Genomic DNA, 20,706 nt, shown 5'->3' with positions numbered 1-20,706 from the left:
ATGGAAATGTCCATAACAATGGTTTGGTGTCCTACTCTCGACGATATAATCACATTATGTGAAGGTCCGGGCCTTACCAGCCTACTCAAGCAGTAATGGAAATAAGTTTACAAAAAAAGTACGTACATGAAACACGTACATGATCAGGATACTCGGGGATATAGTTGTATAGTGATGGACAATGACTAAATGTTAAATTCGTTACATAATTACATTCAGGGTTATTTCAATTACCACAATTTATTACCATCTGCCAAACTTTATTAATTCCATTAACCAAGTTATTCCCGTTCTTGTTTGGCTGCTACAGTCACTGAGAGATAACAATATAATTTTAGTTGATTTTAGGCCTATCAGGCAACATATTACTACAACATCAAACAATATACGTATCCTTCAATATTGCATATAGAAAAAAAAAAAAAAAAATGAAATCAAAATTGAAAATTGAAACAAAATGCAAACAAGAAATGATGCAGCTGATGAACCTGTATCTCCTACAGGACAATACTTAAACAGCAAAGCCTTAAACTCTTGTATTCTAGCCATCCTAGAATCTGAAATTCCCATAGATGAATCTTGTGCATTGCCACAACTTCGAGACGTGTTTCTTCCCATTAATCCCAGGTTTTCATCTATTATGGTAATCAACTTCTTCTATTTCTATCAGTCACTAACACACAGCTTAATATAAAATGTCACTGACTAGTAATTTTCTTCTAGCAGATAAATGACAAGAAGGGTGTAAGACAGTGGAAAAGGGTGGAAGTGAACCTTCAAGATCACGTTTACGTTCCTAGATTCCTGGAAGGCTTATCAAGTGAATCTTACGACGATTATTTTGATGAATATCTGACAAAAATCAGTGTGGAACCACTGCCACAAGAAAATATCAAAGAACGAGTTCCAATCCACTCAAGGTCTCTACTCTTGCATTTTCCCTCGACCAAATCAAACTAATCAAGACAAAACTAGGCACGGTCTTTTTGTCTTGTATTATGTTGAATATGAAAACTGAAGCATTGTATACTTGTATGAACTGCTTTCTCCAATGCCATGTTTTAGCATTGTTATATACATTGCCAGGATGTAATATATATTCATGTCTTAATTGAAATTCTAATCAGGCAATTTGAGACTATATCTATATGATCACTTTGAACTTTTGAAGTAAATATATATTACATCAGAAGCTCTATGTTGAGAAAAAATCTATGATCTCATGCATCCCCCCTTCTCCTACAATAAAGAGCAATACAGTATCCCTCCAAAATTGGAGAGATTCTTTAGAAAAATGAACCCCACTTTCTCCCTCCCCTTTTTTCACTTCTGTTTTGATATCCAAAGAAAGTGTAAATGTCTTTCCAAAATCAATGCAAGTAACCAACCACTAGAACTTATTTTCTACATAATTTGACTACTTATTTCTACCACTAATGGTTCTATCATTCTATGGACTTGCAGAGCCTGGTAATAACAGTTGTGAGTTACACCCAAACTTTGAGGATTGGAGTTGGAGCTGAAAAGGGCTTCATAGACTCACAGAGGTTAAATTCATGCATCAAGAATGCTTTCGAGTTGATCTATGAGGCAGCAACAAAGAGCAATTAAGGACATCTAATACAATTCAATAAGCTAAGAGTTTATCCTATATTAGAGTTTATACTATGTTAATTGAGAATGTTTAATGTGAACTGCTGTTATAGTTAGGCCTATGTATAAGATCACAAGATGATTTGAATACGATTTTATGCTTGTTTCTTGGATTACGAAGCAATGGTATGGTATGTATGTGATTGCTTATACATATAAGTTACCTTAGGCGTTAAGCCTTCTAGGCATTGATGAGGTTCTTGTTTAACCTAAATACTAAAACAAAAGAAAATATTTTCTTTCTTTGTTACATTAACAAACGTTTATGAATATTTTTTAATACATATGTGGGCTTGCTACCAAGCATCTTCAACACAAGATAACTAGATAAACATTATAATGAAATAAAGCAAAAGAAAAGGCCATAATATAGGACAGAAGAAATAGTATAAAACGAATAAATTAAGACGAAAAATGAAATAATTACTCATTATAGGACAGAAGTAGTATAAAACAAATTAACGTACTGCAAAATTATGACAAAGATAGACATCTTAGTCATGTCATGAATGGTTCAAACTTCAAAGTCTTCAAACCTTAAATAGTTAAATAAGAATTTATGAGCTGTTTGGTTGCCAATATAAAATGAGGGAAATGAAAATTCATGGGATTTGAGAAATTGAGAACTTGTTTGGTTGACACAAAAAAGCAAAAATGGGGAAAGTGAAAATTCATGGGAATTTCAACTTCCCACAAAACAAGGGAACTAAATTATCTAGCCCTTCTAGGTCGATCAAAATTCATGAGATTTCTAAATTCCCACATTATCAACCAAACAAATTTAGAAAATTTCTAAAAATTTCATTAGGGAAATAACTTTTTCACAAAATACAATTTTCTATGAAAATTTAATTCCCATGTCAATCAAACAAGCCCTTAAATTTTGTACAATGTTTGAATTGTTGAGTTTGTGGGACAATAAATTTTGAGTTGGCTGTCATTTTCAGTGGAAACGGTAGAAAACCGATTATTTATAGTCACTCAAGTAGTCAAAAATTCATAATTACAAAATTTGGAAACAAGTGATGGTAACTAGAAAGTTCTTGAAAAGCCAAATTACTTCACCCATTCTTTTTTATATTTCAACGATAGGTATTGTAGTATTCCAAGAGAGGAGAGGAATAGTAAGAGAGAAAGGGAGACACATGATGAGGAGAGAAAAGATAGAAATGTTGCAATTAATTTACGTCTTTTTATCAAGAATTATCTTGCCATTGAAAAGTAAACTGAGACATTAGAATAGCCAAAATTCTTTAATAAACCAAAAACAATCAAATAGTAAGGCACTAATTACCCTAGTCTCAATGACCCATCTAGTTTATCTCCGAAATATAGATTCATATTGTTCTCCAATGTCTAAATTCATATCTCTTTCTAATACTCCCTTCGTCTCCAAATGATAGTCCCTTATGAACAAATTTTAATCTCAAAATATTCACCTCATTTGCTTTTTCCAACAACCATTAATATTAATTTTTTTTACCAAAATTCCCTCCAATTTGCAACAATATTTGTGCAAATTTAAATTTCCCATGTAAATTTTATTTCCCATGTATTTTTATTACTTTCTCTCTCTATTTTTTTGTATACCCAATGTCAATTTACTTTTACTATTCTTATTTACGTTTATTAATTCCCGTGAAAAATGCCCATAAAGGACTATCAATAGGGGACGGAGGGAGTATATAGGGACATATATTCTTGTTAAAAAAAGGCATGTTAGTGTTTATCACAATGTGCATATCTCATAAATAAATTGGTAAAAAAACAAAAAAAATATTTGCCGCGATTCATCTGTTGTAACTTGTAACTTATCCAATATATGCAGCAAATTACGCCTCAAATATATGATTTTTACACATCAGAAAAATAGTCACAACTCACGAGTCAAGACTCACGATCGATACTAGTACAATTTTGAACGGTATGGCTGTAATTGTTTGGCAACTGGTTCAGCAATCACAAGCTTAATAAAGCTGCTCACCTAGCAAGTTGTTGATCAACAGACTTTTATCGGTAGAGTTGGGCACACACAAGCAGCTTAAACCGGAACAACCCCAGTAAAATGGATAAATATATAGTATAGTACTTTCAATTATCTCAGCAGAAATGTCTGTGATCAATCTGATCATCATCAACACAGCATGAGATATTTTGGTCCCAGGCAACAACTAGTCGTAGCAGTAGAGTAAAAGTAGTCGATGACAAATGGTGAAAAATTAACTAATAAGGAGAAGCATTAGGACTTATCATTCTCTGGTTAACATAAAATCCGAAATACTAATACTAGATTAGCAATCAAGTGTCTAACAAGAAGCCAGTTTTAATATACATCTGACAAATGACGAAACATTAACTGATGAAGGGAAGCATTAGGACAAATATTATTCTTTAGTTAACATTAAAAACCAATATACTATATTAGCAATCAAAGTTTGACAAGAAGCTAGTTATAATTTATATTTGAGGTTATTAGTCTTCGGTCCTTCACGTATGTAATTTGATCAGCTAATATGAAACTCACAAACATGTTAAAAGCTTAAAACACCTTTTATACAATTTTAGATGCACAATAGTACTATAATGATCATGAAGGCAGCAAGGCAGTATCAAGCACGACTAAGAAAACGATAGTAGGTAAAAAATGTAACTAATATGGGTATAGTAAGCCATCAAAAAAAATGTAATGCACAAAAAGGAATTCAACTGTCAGGTTTAATTACCTCCCACAAAGTTTGCACTTATGATTGGTTTAGAGTTTCAAGATTTTAACATAGGCAGTAGAGTCAGCATCTGACATGTCGCGGTCCTGCAGCAAGACCATACTCAGCTCCTTTATATTTTTCAAATTTGTTGCTATTGTTTGTGCATTCTGCTACGTCTCATACTTAACTTTTCTCTCAAATCTTCATACTATAATATCAGCTAAGTTGTTTCCGTTCAATTGATTTTGTATCCTCTCAGCTGCTCAGCAATAAACTGCAGTCTGCAGCATAACCCATTTTCCTACATAAAAAATTCTTATTGATAAAAGAGAAAATGAAGCCACAACTGAAGATAGCAACAAAAGGAGGCAAACAGGAAAATGATGAAGCAGAACCAGTATCTCCTACTGGACAATACTTCAACAGCAACGTGTTGTCTATTTGTATCATTGCCGTTCTGGAAACTGAAGTTCCCATAAATGAATCTTGTGTAATGCCACAACTTCGAGATGTCTTCCTACCCCTGAACCATAGATTTTCATCTATCATGGTAGTATCTTCTTCTAATCTTTTGTTATTCGACTTTAAACAAACACTAACATAAACCTAAACCTAAACAAAGTGTCCCTAACTAGTTAAAATATGGCTTCTAGCAGGTATCTGACAAGAAAGATGTAAAACAATGGAAGCGAGTGGAAGTGAACCTGCAAGATCATGTTGTTGTCCCTAGCTTCCCTGATGGCTTATCGGTTGAATCATACACCGATTACTTCGATGAATATCTGACAAAAATCACTGCGGATCAATTACCACAAGATAGGCCTTTATGGGAACTTCACATATTCAAGTACCCAACAAGCAAAGCAGCTAATCATATAATCTTCAAGCTTCACCATTCACTTGGTGACGGCTATTCTCTGATGGGCGCACTTCTGTCCTGCCTGCAAAGAGCAGAAAATCCTTCCCTTCCAATAACATTTCCTTCAACACAAGCAACCACAAAAATCAAGAACAATAATACAATGGAGTTCATCAACTGGATGCCAAGAATTATGTCGTCAATCTACAAAGGAGCCTGTGATTTTGGATGGAGTTTTCTGAAAAGTACCTGCAAGGCAGATGATAAGACACCCATCAGATCTGAGAATAAGGGTCTGGGATTCAACCAAATCAAGATCTCTACTATAGAATTACCCCTAGACCAAATTAAACTGATCAAGACAAAACTAGGCTCAGTAAGTTCTCCTTTTCTCTTCTTAGTATGTGTATTTTTTTTTTTAAGCAGCCCATTCAATGCATAGAGTGCAAGAACACATATCTATATTCCCACCATATCAAACTAATTTAAACCAACTATCTATAATAGCATGCCATTGTAAAATGAAGAGAGCTTAGGAAGCTTAGAGCACATATCTATATTCCCACCATATAAAAATATATAATGAATCATCATAATAACAAATTAACAACTGCCCAATATTAAACCCATAACGAGGTCTAGATGACTAGATGTATGCAGAACTCATCCTTAATCGATCAGAATGACTAGAAGCAATCATAGAAAACAAAAATTCTAAGGGATGTTGTGAAAGTCTGTCACTTTTGACCAATCACTTTAATCCTTAAGTATGTAGCAAATTTAATAGTGATAATACACCAGCTGTTTTACCCTAACGAGTTGGCCACCAACCTAAAACCTTTTTTGAAGCACAAGCAACTCTAAAACATTTCTGAAAGGCTTCAACAAGGTGAACAAACAACAGCATAATTAAATCGGAAATTATAAATATGTTTAAACTTCAAAAGGCAAACTTTCCTTCTCCCAAACTCCAGAAATGTTGTTCTGCATAAAAGATCATGTATGAAGGGGATATCAATGCAGGTTCAGATTTACAGAGGCTTTGCTAAAAGACTAGAAGAAATTAACAATCTAACAAAGTTACTATTACATATGTCAGTGAAAGATTGTGTCATTAAAAGGTCATTAGTTCTGATTTTATTGTGTTTACTTCTTGTAGACAGTGAATGACACTGTTGCAGGCATAATATTCCTTGGGGTTCGAAGATACATGCAAGAAACTGACATAGAATCCAGCCATTCGCAATCAACAGCATTGGTGCTTCTCAACACAAGGAACATTGGAGGTTATAAGTCAGTAGAGGAAATGGAAAAAACACATTCATGGGGGAACCAATTTGCATTTTTGCATATAATGATGCCTGAATTAATCAACGAGAAAAACTCCAACATCCTGGATTTCATCTATAAAGCACGTAACCAAATCACGAGGCTCAGGAATTCACCAGCAGTCTACGTCACCGCTCAGTGCCTAGAGCTTATAAGGAAATGCAGAGGACCTGAGGTACATAAATGATCAAATTTCTTTATGCAGATATATATCCTTTTACAGTAGTCTTGATCTTGCTTAGTCTTTGATCTCGATTTAAGTTAAAACTGTCAAAGTGAGGTAATGACACACTAACGCTTATTATACATGCTGAACCATGTGTTTGACCAATAATATCTTAAAATATCTATCAGTACAATGTCAGAAAATTGATATTATGAAAATACATTACTAATCCAACAACATACTATACAATAACATTTTTATATCAGGAACTAAGTCAAAGCTAATATGTGGAAAGTGCAACAAATCATAGTGTGTCACTTAAAAAACAGAGGGTGTAATTGACAATAAATACCTACATAGTGCCAGTGTTCCCTAATTTCCCAAAGCAGTTAAAGGAATCTGTTTGTCGATTATAAATTTAAGGAAGCTATGGTTGATGATAAGGAAGTTGAGAGTTATAATAAAATATTTATTTATTTCTTAAGCTTGGCCTTGGAGGGTGGTTGTTCACTAACAAAACAAGTATTTTGTTGAAAAAGATAATTGTTTTGACTTAGAGAACACCAGGAAAATTTGAAGCATGGTTATATTGTCTTTCAGGCGGTAGCAGAACTCATCCATAGTACACTGAATAAATCAAGCATGGCAATAACAAACATGATAGGTCCAGTTGAGCAAGTGACGTTGGCTGATCATCAAATAAAAGGCATGTACTTCATGGTTGTGGGCAGTCCTCAGGTAAGCAAAGCAAAATGTAGTCATTCAGACAATGTTATACTTCCAATTTTTTCTCCGTAACTTCAAGTATTTAAACCAAGTGAGAGACCCTTCTTCCATGTCATTTTGTAAAACAAACCTTCCAAAAAAAAAAAAACAATGTAACTTTTATTTTTGTAACATGTTGACATTATATAATCTCTCTAATTATTTCATATGAAAACAGCTCAGTTCTCTTACTTACGCATGCATTATTTATCTTGATTCTTCATATTTATTACCTGGTTAAAAATCTATGCACATAACTAACTATAAATTCTCTATTTGTGTCAGCAATCTATTTCCTGTAATTGACTCTTAAGCTTGTTTTTCCTACCAATTAACGGTTCTATGGTTGGGACTTGCAGAGCCTGGTAATAACAATTATGAGTTATGCGCAAACTTTGAGGATTGGAATAGGAGCTGAAAAGGGCTTCATAGATTCAAAGAGGTTGAACTCGTGCATCAAGAATGCGTTCAATTTAGTATCAGAGGCAGCTACAAAGACTGGATAAGATCATCAAACAACAAAAAATGGTCAACAATTATCTCTAGTCTTTTAAGTCAATAATTAGTTCAAATACTACTTAAAATGTGGGTGTTGGTATGGGATGGGTGTAACTCTGCTTAAACATTTTAACTAGCTCTAATCTTTTGGTCATTTATAAGTGTTGTGTTTATCATTATCTTATTTGTGCAGACAGAATCCTTTTCCGTAATTGATTAATTTTTGGTATAATTCTGTAATTGTGTTGCAATTAAAACTGGGTTTGAATCCTTGGTTTTTATGCAAGTAGGTTGGTGCATTTGTATGATACTGGTGAATATCCTGAGAAATCTTGTGACTTCGTTAACATCTCACATCACAAGACTCCGTCAACAGAACAACTTAACGTCCATCAAGCCGGTTACCAGGTGAAATAGACAGATTTTAGGATTTTTTGACAATTACCACCTACAATTGTTGCCATTTTAGCAATTACCACCTACAATTTTTTTTTTTTTTTTTTACCAAAACTGTTTTTTAAAATATCAAAACTTCCCACCTACTTGGTTCTCAACTCAAATGTGATGTCATGTGGGGCCCACTAACTACCTTTTTCCTTTCTTTCTCACTCGGTTTCTCATTCCCCTATATTATACTCCTCTCAAAATCGAGGAAAAATTTCAAATTAAATCATATATTCATGTTAATTATTTCACGAATTGAAGTGTGTCCTCAATTTTGAGAGGAATACAATACATGAGAATGAGAAACCGAGTGAGAAAGAAAGAAATAGAGGAAAAAGGTAATTAGTGGGCCCTACATGACATCACATTTGAGTTGAGAGCTAAGTAGGTGGGAAGTTTTGATATTTTAAAAAATAGTTGGTGGTAAAATTTAAAAAAAAAAAAAAAACTGTAGTTGGTATTGCTAAAATGACAACAATTGTAGGTGGTAATTGTCAAATTTTCCGGATTTTACAAAAAAAAAAAAAAAACCGCTATTACCCCAAATAGTCTACCTGAAAGTACAAAATTACCCCCATGCGATGCGTTCCATGTTTATCAAGAAGAAAAACATGAAATTACCCGATTTTCTACTTCTATAACTTATAGACTATAAGCTTCCTACCAGTTCTGCACCAATCTAATAGACGATTTTGTTTTTTTGGAAAGCAGTAGCAGATGTAGAATGCTGAGCAAAATAATTCCAAACAATTCCAAAGTACCATCTTGATAATAAAAAAGGATACACAAAATAAGACGAGCAGAATGCAATTAAACTGCAAAAAAAAAAAAAAAAAAAAAAAAAAAAAAAAAAAAAAAAAAAAAGCAATCTAATGGAGGAAACAGATTTAAAAGAAGCTTATAGGAAGAGATAGAGGATGACTACCTGGCGGTAAAATTAACTGATTGAAGATGATCGGGAAACCACTCTAATATGAGTCGGTTGGTTTTATGTTAATATTTATATATTTGTCATGTATATCTTTTAGGAGTTTTAGGCAAGTCGGGTCTCATTTGTATTGTACTATATATATTGTCGTGAATATTAATACAAGGCTTAAGCCGTTTTCACCAATCTTTCTCTACTTTAACATGGTATTAGAGTCTCTCTAAATTCTAGAGAATTTTTTTTCGATCTTTGTTCTTCACCAAAATTTCTTGTTTTCGCAATTTGAGTGAGATTAGGGCTTCAATTTTCTATTTTCTTTGTGCAATCAATTTCCACAAATTGATTTTATTTTTGGTCGAAATTAGGGTTTCCAACTCCTAATTTCTGTTCGATTTTTGGTGCGCATCCTACTTGTGCGTGTTGTGTTGTGGTGCTTCTCTTGGTGTGCTGCTATGGTTGTGTTGTGCGGTACTGTGTCGTGCAGTGCTGATGTATTGTGTGTGTGCAGTCGTGTTATGTGCGTGCAGGTGTTGTGTGGTGTGTGCGCGCAAAGTGTAGGCAGTGCGTGTGCTCGTTGCGGGCTGCTAGTTTTTGTTGTGTGGTGTTGAGTGTGCTGATTGTTTGATTGTTGTGCTCGTGATTTGGTGTGATGGCTGGCGACAATAAAACTACTCCTCCTCCTCCTCCTCCTCCAAAGTACGAGTCATTCATCGATTATTACCTTTATCCTAGTGAGGGTTCTCAATTGGTGATTTGTCTTGTGTTGCTTACCATCGACAACTACGAAGCGTGGTCAAGATTGATTTGCAACAATCTTCAATTCGTTCCAAGAGCAAGCTCGATTTTGTTGATGGCTCTATTGTTAAGCCTGATTTTCCCGGGATATTCTTAATTCTACTGATGTTGCTTGGATTCATAATACTCTTGATGCTAGTATTCGTTCTACTGTTATTATTCCTCATGATGCTAAAACTTTATGGGATGACCTATGAGATCGTTATTCTCTTGGTAACTATAGGCGTTATTCGAAGCGCGCCTACGTTAAGCATGTTGTGAATATGCTTGGCACCCATAGGAAGTGGGAATCGACATATAAGATTAGGGACAAGGAAAGTAGGGAGCCGCCAACAAGTTTTTAAAGAACTTGTAAACCGTTCACGGATCATTTAAGGCCAACCACGATAAGGGACATCGAAAGGTAAGAACGATTGACCCGTGAAGGTTACACCCCATTAATAATCCATGAGATTACTAACTCCATATGGTTTGGAACCACGAAAGGAGGATTGGGGATGATGGTACGAAGTGAGTCATGGAGTCACATTCGCCCATATTGGCCTCTACTCGATTCTTATTGTGAAAAGTATTTATGCGATCTCAAAGGCACACAAATAAAGATTTAATTTGCTCCAAACTAATATTAGGCTAAATTGGTTGAATGTTAATGCAACATATAATTCTAAAATATTGTGCTCACTTCAATTAACAACAAGATTAAAAAGGAACCTAAACCGATTGTCCATATTATATTATTAGGCGTTATATTATATTACATATTCCCTTTAACATGAAATGTGGTGATCATAAATAACAATAGAATTAACATTAATATTGGAAGCAATTTAACCATAATATCTTTAGTCAAGTCAAATCATAATAAACCTAATCATGATACTAGCAACAAGAATAATAAAAAGAGTAATTAAGTGAATAAATTACTCATGTTCCGCGTTTCTTTGAATTGCTACATCATGAAAAAAATGTTAGTAACTTCAATAAAAATATAAATCAAATTGAAATTAAATTAAATAAAAGTAGAGTTGATTTGGTCCAATCCCTCAGTCGGTTCTACCTTTCACGTCTAGGTTTAAGTATAGAATTTCGAGTGTTGTATGGACTCCTTGGAGTGTTTAGGGAATGAATGGTGTAATTAGGAGAATAGTTTTAAAGCTTAGAATAAGAGAGAGAGATAGATTAGAATGTGTGTTGGTGTATAAGAAAGGAAGAGAGAATTATTTGGTGCCCCTAGCCTCTTATTTATAAAGAAAATATGTGGTGTGAAGCACGGAACCCTAGAAGCGAAGGTGCCGTGGAGAAAATCCCATAAAAAATGTCGTGTCACGGAAAATATGCCACGCCATGCTGGCATTTTCCGTGACGTCACAGTTTGCTGCGGCGCGGTATTTTTGACGTGGCCCAGTAAATTCCTGTTTTACGTGTTTTTAAAACTTTGATAACTTTTGATCCGCAACCCGGAATAAGGCATATAATATATCGTTGGAAAGCTTATTAAGTCTACTTTTCAACCCAATTGAAATCAGGTCATATATATATATACATATATATATATATATATATACATTATATATATATATATATATATATATATATATATATATATATATATATATATATATATATATATATATATATATATATATATATATATATATATATATATATATATATATATATATATATATATATATACATATATATATATACATAGCCGTTTTAGTGCAAGGGTGTTCGGTTTTGGGTCGAGTTTAGTGTTTTTATTATATCTTCTTCGTTTTAAATCGAAATTGGGCTTATGATATACCGTTGGAAAGCTTATTTGAAGGCCTATCCAACCAACTAATATTTGGATCAAAATTATAGGGACATAAAATTATTTTAGCTCGGTTTTGTGATGTGGACACGAAAAGAGAAAAATAAGTTATGGTTTGAGGAAATGGGCTAAGAATTGGGTTTGTTTATGAAATTGGTAGAGGGATAATCTTTCGTTGGATAATCACCCTAAAACCAAACAATATTTCTACCTGAACCAACCTAAGACAAGTCTAGGGTAAGTAGAGGATCGTATCCACAGGGAATGGGTCAAGAACACCAAGAGTATGAAACGATTGTAAGCTAGTTCGGTCACAATTTGGGGGTTTTGATTAAATAACTACTATGGAGACAAACACTAGGGGGAAATAGGAAACGACACCAACCAAACCAACGGATCAAAACAGTAGGCAAGCATGAACACAAATCGGGTGATAGAAAGGGCACTCAACATTGCCTTCTTTCGAAGCCACAACACTATGCATTCCTAAACCAAACTCAACTAACAAGATAGGCCAACCAAGTATTAACGATGGGAAGTAGGCTACTAACTCGGATTTGTCTTTCGATCGGTCCAAGAAAGCATTAAGGCACAAGTAATCGGGATTTCTCACCTAATTATTGCAACTAAGACTACTACATCATCCAAACAAGGAACCATAATCAAGAGGAATTTGGCATAATCATATGAGAAAAGGCTCATAACTAGACTCCATCTCTCAATGCAAGCATAGAAGTGAATACATGAGCAATAAGTGGCCATCCAATTACACATGCAATTAACCAATTCTTTAACAATCAATCATCAAACCCAAAATGAACATGCAAGCACAAACATCAATCAACCCATGGCTTGGTTGGGTCTTCACCCAATCCCTAGCTAATCAACTACTCATTAATCATGGTGAAGAACATCATAACAACAAATTCTAATTCTAGCATTAAATTAAGAAGTTGAGAAAAGTAGTAAGAACAAGATAGATTGAACATGTAATAACAATTAAACAAGATTAAGGAAGAAATTAGCAATTCAAAGTAAATAAAAATAGAAAATAAAGAACAAGAGATAGAGGAAAGAGATTACTAATGAAGCTTCAAAGTTGGGGAGAATGTTGAATTCAAGAGAACAAACTTCAATTAATTCATACAATGATTGAGTTTTGAGGAAAACTAAACTAATTAAAGAGGGTTTAGAGAAACTAAGGGCCTAAGAAAACTGAAGGGAAGAAGGTCCCAAAAACTAAAGTCGAGGGTCGTATTTATACGCCCAAAAGTTACATTGTAAAATTCGTAAAAAATCAGGCTTCTAGAACAGTAGAATTACCCGCTCCAGCTTATAGGAGCGCTCGCTCCTGGGCTCTCTGCATGTCCGCTCTTAACTGCTGCAAAGTGGGCAGAATGTGAGAACTTGTGAGGAGCGCCCGCTCTTCCAGGGGTGCACGCCCGCTCTTTACAATGCTGTGAAAGTCAGTTTTGGTAACTCGGGAAGGAGCGCCCGCTCCTCAGAGGGTGCACGCTCGCTCCTACTTTGCTTTGCTTCCAAAAAGGGTTCTTCATGCTTATGCTATATAACCAATTTCTCATTGCATCTACAATCATGAACACACACATAAAAAAGATCGGGGAAGCCAAAAGCTATAATCGTGTACAAAAAGAGTAGGAAAAAGGGATTGAAGTAGGGGAAAGAGTTCAAAATTGCGTTTAAAATGCCATGATAAGTGGACAAATAAAACACTTATCAGAAATGTATTGGATTGAATATGGATTTAAGCACCCCAAAGATTAAATACTAACCCGACCAATAATGGCGGTGAAAGGTTGTTCATCATCGGGTTTGATTTCGGGGAGACATTTTTAGGTATCTACAGTAACAATCCCCTTTTTTTAGAACTTAAGCATGATATAGCTGACTGTAAGCAGAGGAATCATTCTGTTGCAGTTTATTATGGTGAATTGAATAAATTGCAAAGTTTGTTGTCTAGTTATGTGAAATTATCTGCTTATACTTGTTCCGCTGTGAAAGAATGTGCTAAGTTGCATGAGAATGAGTTGTTGCATCAGTTTTGTCTTGGTTTGGATCCTAAGAAATTTGGGTCTATTGTTTCCACTTTGCTGACGAGTGATGCTTTGCCTAATATGAATGCTGCTTATGCTAAGGTTGTTGCTGATGAGCGTCAGCAGTTTATGTTTGAGGCATATGTATCCTCTTCTTCTTCTACGACTGTTGGTTTTAATGCAACATGTACAGCTTTCGGTCGAACATTAGAACGGAAGGAGTTTCTCAGTTTGGTCGGAAAGGTATGGCTATGACTCAATTTGGTCGGAAAGTGAAAGTTGTTCATAATGATAATGGCCAAGAGTTTCTCAGTTTGGGATCTTTCTTTGCTAAGAAAGGTATTTTACATCAAACGTCGTGTGTTGACATGGCTCAGCAGAATGGCAGGGTTGAACGTAAACATCTTCACATTTTAAATGTGGCTCGGGCTCTTCACTTTCAAGCTAAGTTGCCGAAGTATTTTTGGGTGAGTGTGTTATGACTGCAATTCATCTGATTAATAGGACTCCAACTGTTGTGCTCAATGGTAAAACTCCACATAAGTTTATGTTTGTTCAAGTGTCGTCTTATAATGGTTTACGGGTTTTCGGTTGTCTTACTTATGCTGCGAATCTTCCTCGGATTAAAGATAAGTTTGATTCTCGTTCCCGGAAGTGTATTTTTGTTAGGTATCCACAAAGTAAGAGTTGGCGTCTTTATGATTTGGAAACTAATGAGTTTTTTATGAGTTGAGATGTGCAATTTTTCTAAGATAAATTCCCGTATCTTTAGTGTATTCCGGATGAGCGGAGTGTGTTATGGGAAAAATATTTTACACAACCTCCAATATGGGAGGATGATGATGGGGATGATCCAGCCCAGCTGCAGCCCCACCCGCGGCCTGATCCCGTGGCTACCTTGCAGGATTCTCAGCTAATGTCAGCCCGCAGGGAAAGCTTGTGCCTGCGGGACTTGGCGAGCAGCCTACCTGCTACTACTCTTAACTCTGAGCTTTGATCATCTAACTTAACTTTTATTACCATCCATCATATCCGTCATTAATCTCTCGTTATTTAGTTGACCTTTTTTTTTTTTACTTTTTCAATATTCACAAATTATATGAGGATATACTGAAGGATTTATGTCTTCGTCATGTGCAATTACTAGATATATAAATGGATCAAATTATGGAGATAATTAAGTTCGTACATTTGGGTCGTCGTTATATCATAGCTAGAGATACTAATGATCTTTGGGCTAGTAAAATAGGCCAAATCCCACTTGGACGGATCCTATAAGGTCACACAAAAGGTCTAGATCGAGCACGAGAGGACGAGGCCCATGATGGGCCTCATCCCCTAGCATGGTCGGCCATATGGAGTGATATGGAGGGTTTTAGGCTTCGTGACTTGGTCTAATTATATTGGGATTATAAATAGACTAAGTTCCTAGGGTTTTCAGGATTGCAATTCAGTGATTAGTTTGATCAAACCCTAATTAGCAAACACGAAACCCAACCCCTCTCATACTCCTTTCTCTCACGGCTCTCTCCTCCTCCCTCGGCGCCGGTTGTGGTGGTTTATGGTGGTCGGTTAGTCCATTAAAGGTGGTGATCGCGGTTTTCCTCTTTCACTCGACCAATCTAGTATTGGTGGACGGCTCGTTTGAATCCCGTGGACTAAGTAGAGGAGCAACACTTAGGGCTCTATTCTCTCTCTGATTTTCCCGTCGAATAGCTATGTGGAATTCACGCTTCAAAGGTATGTTTATATGTCTTGTGTGTTATGCATGCGATCTTGGGATTAGGTGTTTTATGAATATGATTCATGTTTTTCCGCTTTATATTACCTATAAACTCCTACAGTGGTATCAGTTAGCCTCTTGCATGAACACGCTTGTTGATAATAATACGATTATTTAAAGTCCATGTTCTTAATTTTATAATCAATTAAGAGGGAGAAATTAATTTAATAATGGTTCAATTATTATTTTAATGTGATTAAACTTTTGGAATTGATTGAATATGATTTAATTACGTTCAAAATAGCCATGAAAAGGACTGAATTTAGCCTTAGATTTCGGAAAATTCGAACACCCTAACCCTAATTTCAGATTTTCGAAAATTCATAGCCCTAAAATATGATTTTTGTGCTTGTTTTTTATTTAATTCGATTGGTTTTATGTTTCATAATTTTAATTGGATTAATTTATGCATAAAAATGTTTTGTGTATGATCATTGATTTAATTTTAAAAGTTAGAATTAAATTGGGATTAATTTTATGATGAACCCTAATTTTAAAGTTGAATGGGATTTAATTTTAATTTTTGGACTGATTTAATTTAATTTTGATAAATGTTATTTTAATTAAATTAAAAACCTAAAAAAAAAAATATTATTTGAGGCCGGCTGCCTCGGATGGGTGGCACAGCCATGGTGGCTGTCGACCTAGTGGTTTGTTCAGGAGGGGAGGGGAGGGCGACGGTCTAGGGTGGCTGGGCAACAGTTTTGCAAGCAATGCACGCTACTGCCGTGGCTGCCACTATTATTGCTCGCTGCTGTCCTTTGCGACAGTGGCTGCTGTTGGCAGCTAGCCACCGTGGCTAGCTTCGGCTAGCCAACCACAGTGGCCTTCGAGGGTGGCGCACAGTTATAAAAAAAATTATTTTTATTTAAAAATATTTCAAGATAAATATGATTTATTTTGGGATAAAATAAAATTGTTTTGAAATAAAATCTTTTATTTGGGATAAAATCAAATCTTTCAAAAGTTGTTATATTTGATATTATCCATATTTAATTTGTTAATTTTGGTGATTATCCGTAATTAAAGTGGTTTATATTGGATAATATTTGTTAGGATATTCTGAGTATATTCCAAAAGGATAATAATTGATTTGAATAATATGATTATCCCATAATTAGATTAGGATATAATTGATTCTAAAATTATTTAATTGGCTAGTAATTGGTATAGAATCTCCTAAAGTTGTTAGGATAATCGTGGAAGATTAAATATGATTTATCTTTCTAGATTAAAATAAGATTTGATTCTATCTCATGCCTAAATTAAAATATATGATATTTTATAAATGGTCATGAATAATATATGATATTATCTAATTATGATTTAAAATATAAGATATTTTAGGAAATGTGTTGCCTTAATTATGAACATTCGATTTTGTAGTTTAGACAAGCATGTTAAGTGATTTATTACATGGAATTTTATAAAATATATGATATTATGTTGCTATATATAGACTAGTATGGCCCATAGATTTTAAATACGATCTGCGCATCGTGATGTATTTTTGTAATCTAAATACGGTCTGCGAATCGTTAAGTATTTTTGTAACTTTTATTTAAAGTAAATAGATTAGTTATTTGAATAGTTTAGTCCAAAGAAGTCCATGAAGTGAAGGTCTAAAGGAGCAAGGTGGATGGAGATCCATGATGGTTCAAGTGGGAGCATTTCCATTTCTAGTTTTCTTAGGACTAAGGGGCCATACTATGTCATGTTTTATAGCATTAGTAGATTATGCATGTTAGATTTTATTTATGTTGATTGATGATGCGCTAGAGTTCACTAAATAATCACAACATAATAAATCTAGGTCTCAGTAATATTGAGATTGATTTTCCAATTAGATACCCAACAATCCTTCGATCGTGAGTGACGGGTCGGCCTCATCAAAGTGTCACTTGTAATCTTGGGTAATTTGGGGTAGATCACGTTCAACATATTTAATTGGTTATACTCAACAAGGTTACCTAAAGCGTTTAGGACCTTGAAGCAAAGGGTAATAATTAAACATGTGATGGTTAATTATTTAACCAAGAGTTATAAGAGTTGTAATCAGTAAAGAGTTTACTCACCTTGAAAATGTAATGCTTGATGGTAGGGCCTCAGTCCGGTCAACTATTACACAAATAAAGGGTCTTGGAATCACTTAAAACAATTGGGATCACTTAATATTGAATAAAGTGTGTTAAAGTTACCAATTTAATTTGTTTATGGTACTTTAATTATTAAATTAAACATAATTATTAAACTTTGCCTTATTTTGACATAGATGGGTAGCCATAACAATGACAACAATATTTACAATCTACGACCATTCCTTATGAAGGATAGGTTAACAGGAGAAAACTTTTCCACATGGGAAAGGATGCTAAGGCTTGTTCTGAAATCTGAAGGTAGAGAGGATGTCATTGACATCCCATTACCAGGACCTTTGAGTGAGGATGCTACTGCAGCAGAGTTCCGTAAGCGCAAGGAAGCACTAGATAGGGTCGTGCCTATCACTTACTTAATGATTGCTACTATGGAGCCTAGTCTTCAAAAGCGTTTTGAGGTCTAGGATGCATATACTATCATGCAAGAACTCAAAGCTTTGTTTAAGAAACAAGCTAGAGTTGAGAGGTACGAGCTCCATCTAGAGATTCTGGATTGTAAGATGGAGAAGGGAACCACTGTTCATGATCATGTTTTCAAAATGATCGGCCTTATTCAAAATATGGAAAACTGGGGCACCCATACAGTGATGATATGGCAGCAGACATCATTCTCCACTCACTTCCAGAAACTTTCAACCAATTTATCATGAACTTTAACATGTCTGATGCTACAAAGACTATGAATGAGTTGCATGCTATGTTGGTTAGTGCTGAAAAGCAAATCCCTAAGGAACCTAAGAAAGAGGTTCTTATGGTTCAAAAGGGAAAGGAATTCAAGAAGAAAGGGCAAAAGGCTAAGGGCAAGGGCAAGAAAGTTGCCAAGGCTCCTGAAAAGCTTAAAGCAACTCCAAAGGCCAAGGCTGCAGATGAAAGTGAATGCTTTTACTGCAAGAAGAAGGGGCATTGGAAGCGCAATTGCAACAAGTATCTTCAGTTCCTCAAGAAAAATGGAGCATCCACCTCAGGTATTATGTTGTAAACATTTTAACTTTCACTTAGGTATGTGGTACCAATGTAATGCCCGAATATTTTATGATTTTATATAATATATTTTATAAAAAAAAATAGTTTATTTTTATTTATTAAAAAAAAAAAAAAACTTTCCTAATCTCATATTTTTATTTTAGAGTTCAGAAAGATTTAAACCCTATTAATATTCCAAAACCTTAAAAGATAATTTATAAAAAAAAAAGAGAGAGAGGGATAGCAGCCGGCCGTTTTCCAATTTTGTGTGTTTAATTCACATATCAAAATCAAAATATGTTCTTGTTTAATTTTTCTTTTTCGTTCAACAATTTCCATCATCATATCAATTGTTTTGTTTGATGATCACATCATGATGAGATTAATATAGAAGCCACATGATATTTTATTTTTTTTGTAAAATCAAAGTCTACGGACACCATGGTCGCCGGCCTATTTCTTATTGTAGTCCGAAGCTAATTCATCCGTATGGTAATCACACGAACCTTATATTATAGTTGTTTGTATTATATTTTGTATGATTATATGTGAATTGTATGATTTATTACTAGAAATCTTGTGTGTGTGTGTGTGTGTATATATATATATGATTAATTATTATGATATTATATGATATGATTGGATTTGAATATTGTATTTTTTTTATGTTTATAATTGATTATTTTAGGGTTTTTAATGTTGTTGTTATAGGTAGTATTGTTTTATCGAGGTTTTAGGGTTGTTAATGCAGAGTATTGTTTTGGGTTGTGGTTAATTATTTTTGGGTGCTAGTATTATTGCCCTAAGAGTTGAGATATTTATGAATTGAATTATTATGTTATTTGGGAACCTGTGCCATTGTTGAGATATAAATTATTAGTCGTGAATGATTATTTGATCGACATATGAGATCAAAAGGTTGAGCATTATTATCTCATTCTTGGTTTGAGGCTCGGCGTTATAGACCTTAGTCCTTGGCATGTTAGTAAAGAGATAATGACCATGAGTTAAGAATGAGGTACAATCTCTATTATTTATTTTTCTATGGTCCCCTACAGTGGGAATTGACCCGTATGTGTTATGGTTCAAGGTGTTTTCTGGTTATTGAGAGTATTCAAGTTTTTATACTTGTTGGTTTATTTATTCGAATTACCCATATCCAAGGCTAGGTATAAAACAAAGAGCATGGCACACTTATTGGTTATGAGTTAATTGAGTGAAGGATTGTATTATTATTTGAGGTTGGGTTTGATAAAGATTACTTCCAGAGTACAATGTGTAATGTAGTTTTAAACTACATTATTTAATTGAGCTAGTAATGTTAATTATTATATTATTCTTTGTATTCTGATATGTGGTGATTACTCAGCTTTTTGTTGACGTGTGTGTGTTGTTCTGTTGTGCTATTTGTGTTTGCGGCCATGTCTTTTTCTTATGGTGGCCCTGCGACGATCTATTTTGAAATTTGTCCTTAATGGTGAGCAGTCAAGATTGTAACAGGTTGATCAAGTGATGATCGTAGCTAAAGGAGCTCAAGTGTTTCGATTAGTTTGTTATAACAAGTTTAATTTATAAAGTTGTATAAATAGTTCACTTAGTTTTATTGGGTTGTATTATTGGGATTTTGTAAGCCTTAACACTTGACAGGTTGTCGAGTGTGGCAGTAATACCTCCGATTTAGGTGTATGCTTTCGTAATTTTATTTAAAGGTTGTTTATTTTTCTTTTAATTCTTGTTTATCATTAATTAGTAAATCGGGGGTGTTACAACTAAGTTGCAGTGCTTAACATTA

General features: G+C 34.4%; 1 pseudogene; it reads left to right on the top strand.

Annotated features, from left to right (window-relative positions):
* Positions 1-428: 428 nt before the first annotated feature.
* On the top strand, positions 429-7,983 carry LOC145584234 (wax ester synthase/diacylglycerol acyltransferase 4-like; annotated as a pseudogene).
* Positions 7,984-20,706: the final 12,723 nt, after the last annotated feature.

Source organism: Chenopodium album, chromosome 16, assembly GCF_948465745.1.
Source record: "Chenopodium album chromosome 16, dcCheAlbu1.1, whole genome shotgun sequence".
Taxonomy (NCBI): Eukaryota; Viridiplantae; Streptophyta; class Magnoliopsida; order Caryophyllales; family Amaranthaceae; genus Chenopodium; species Chenopodium album.
This window is presented reverse-complemented; position numbering and strand designations above follow the sequence as displayed.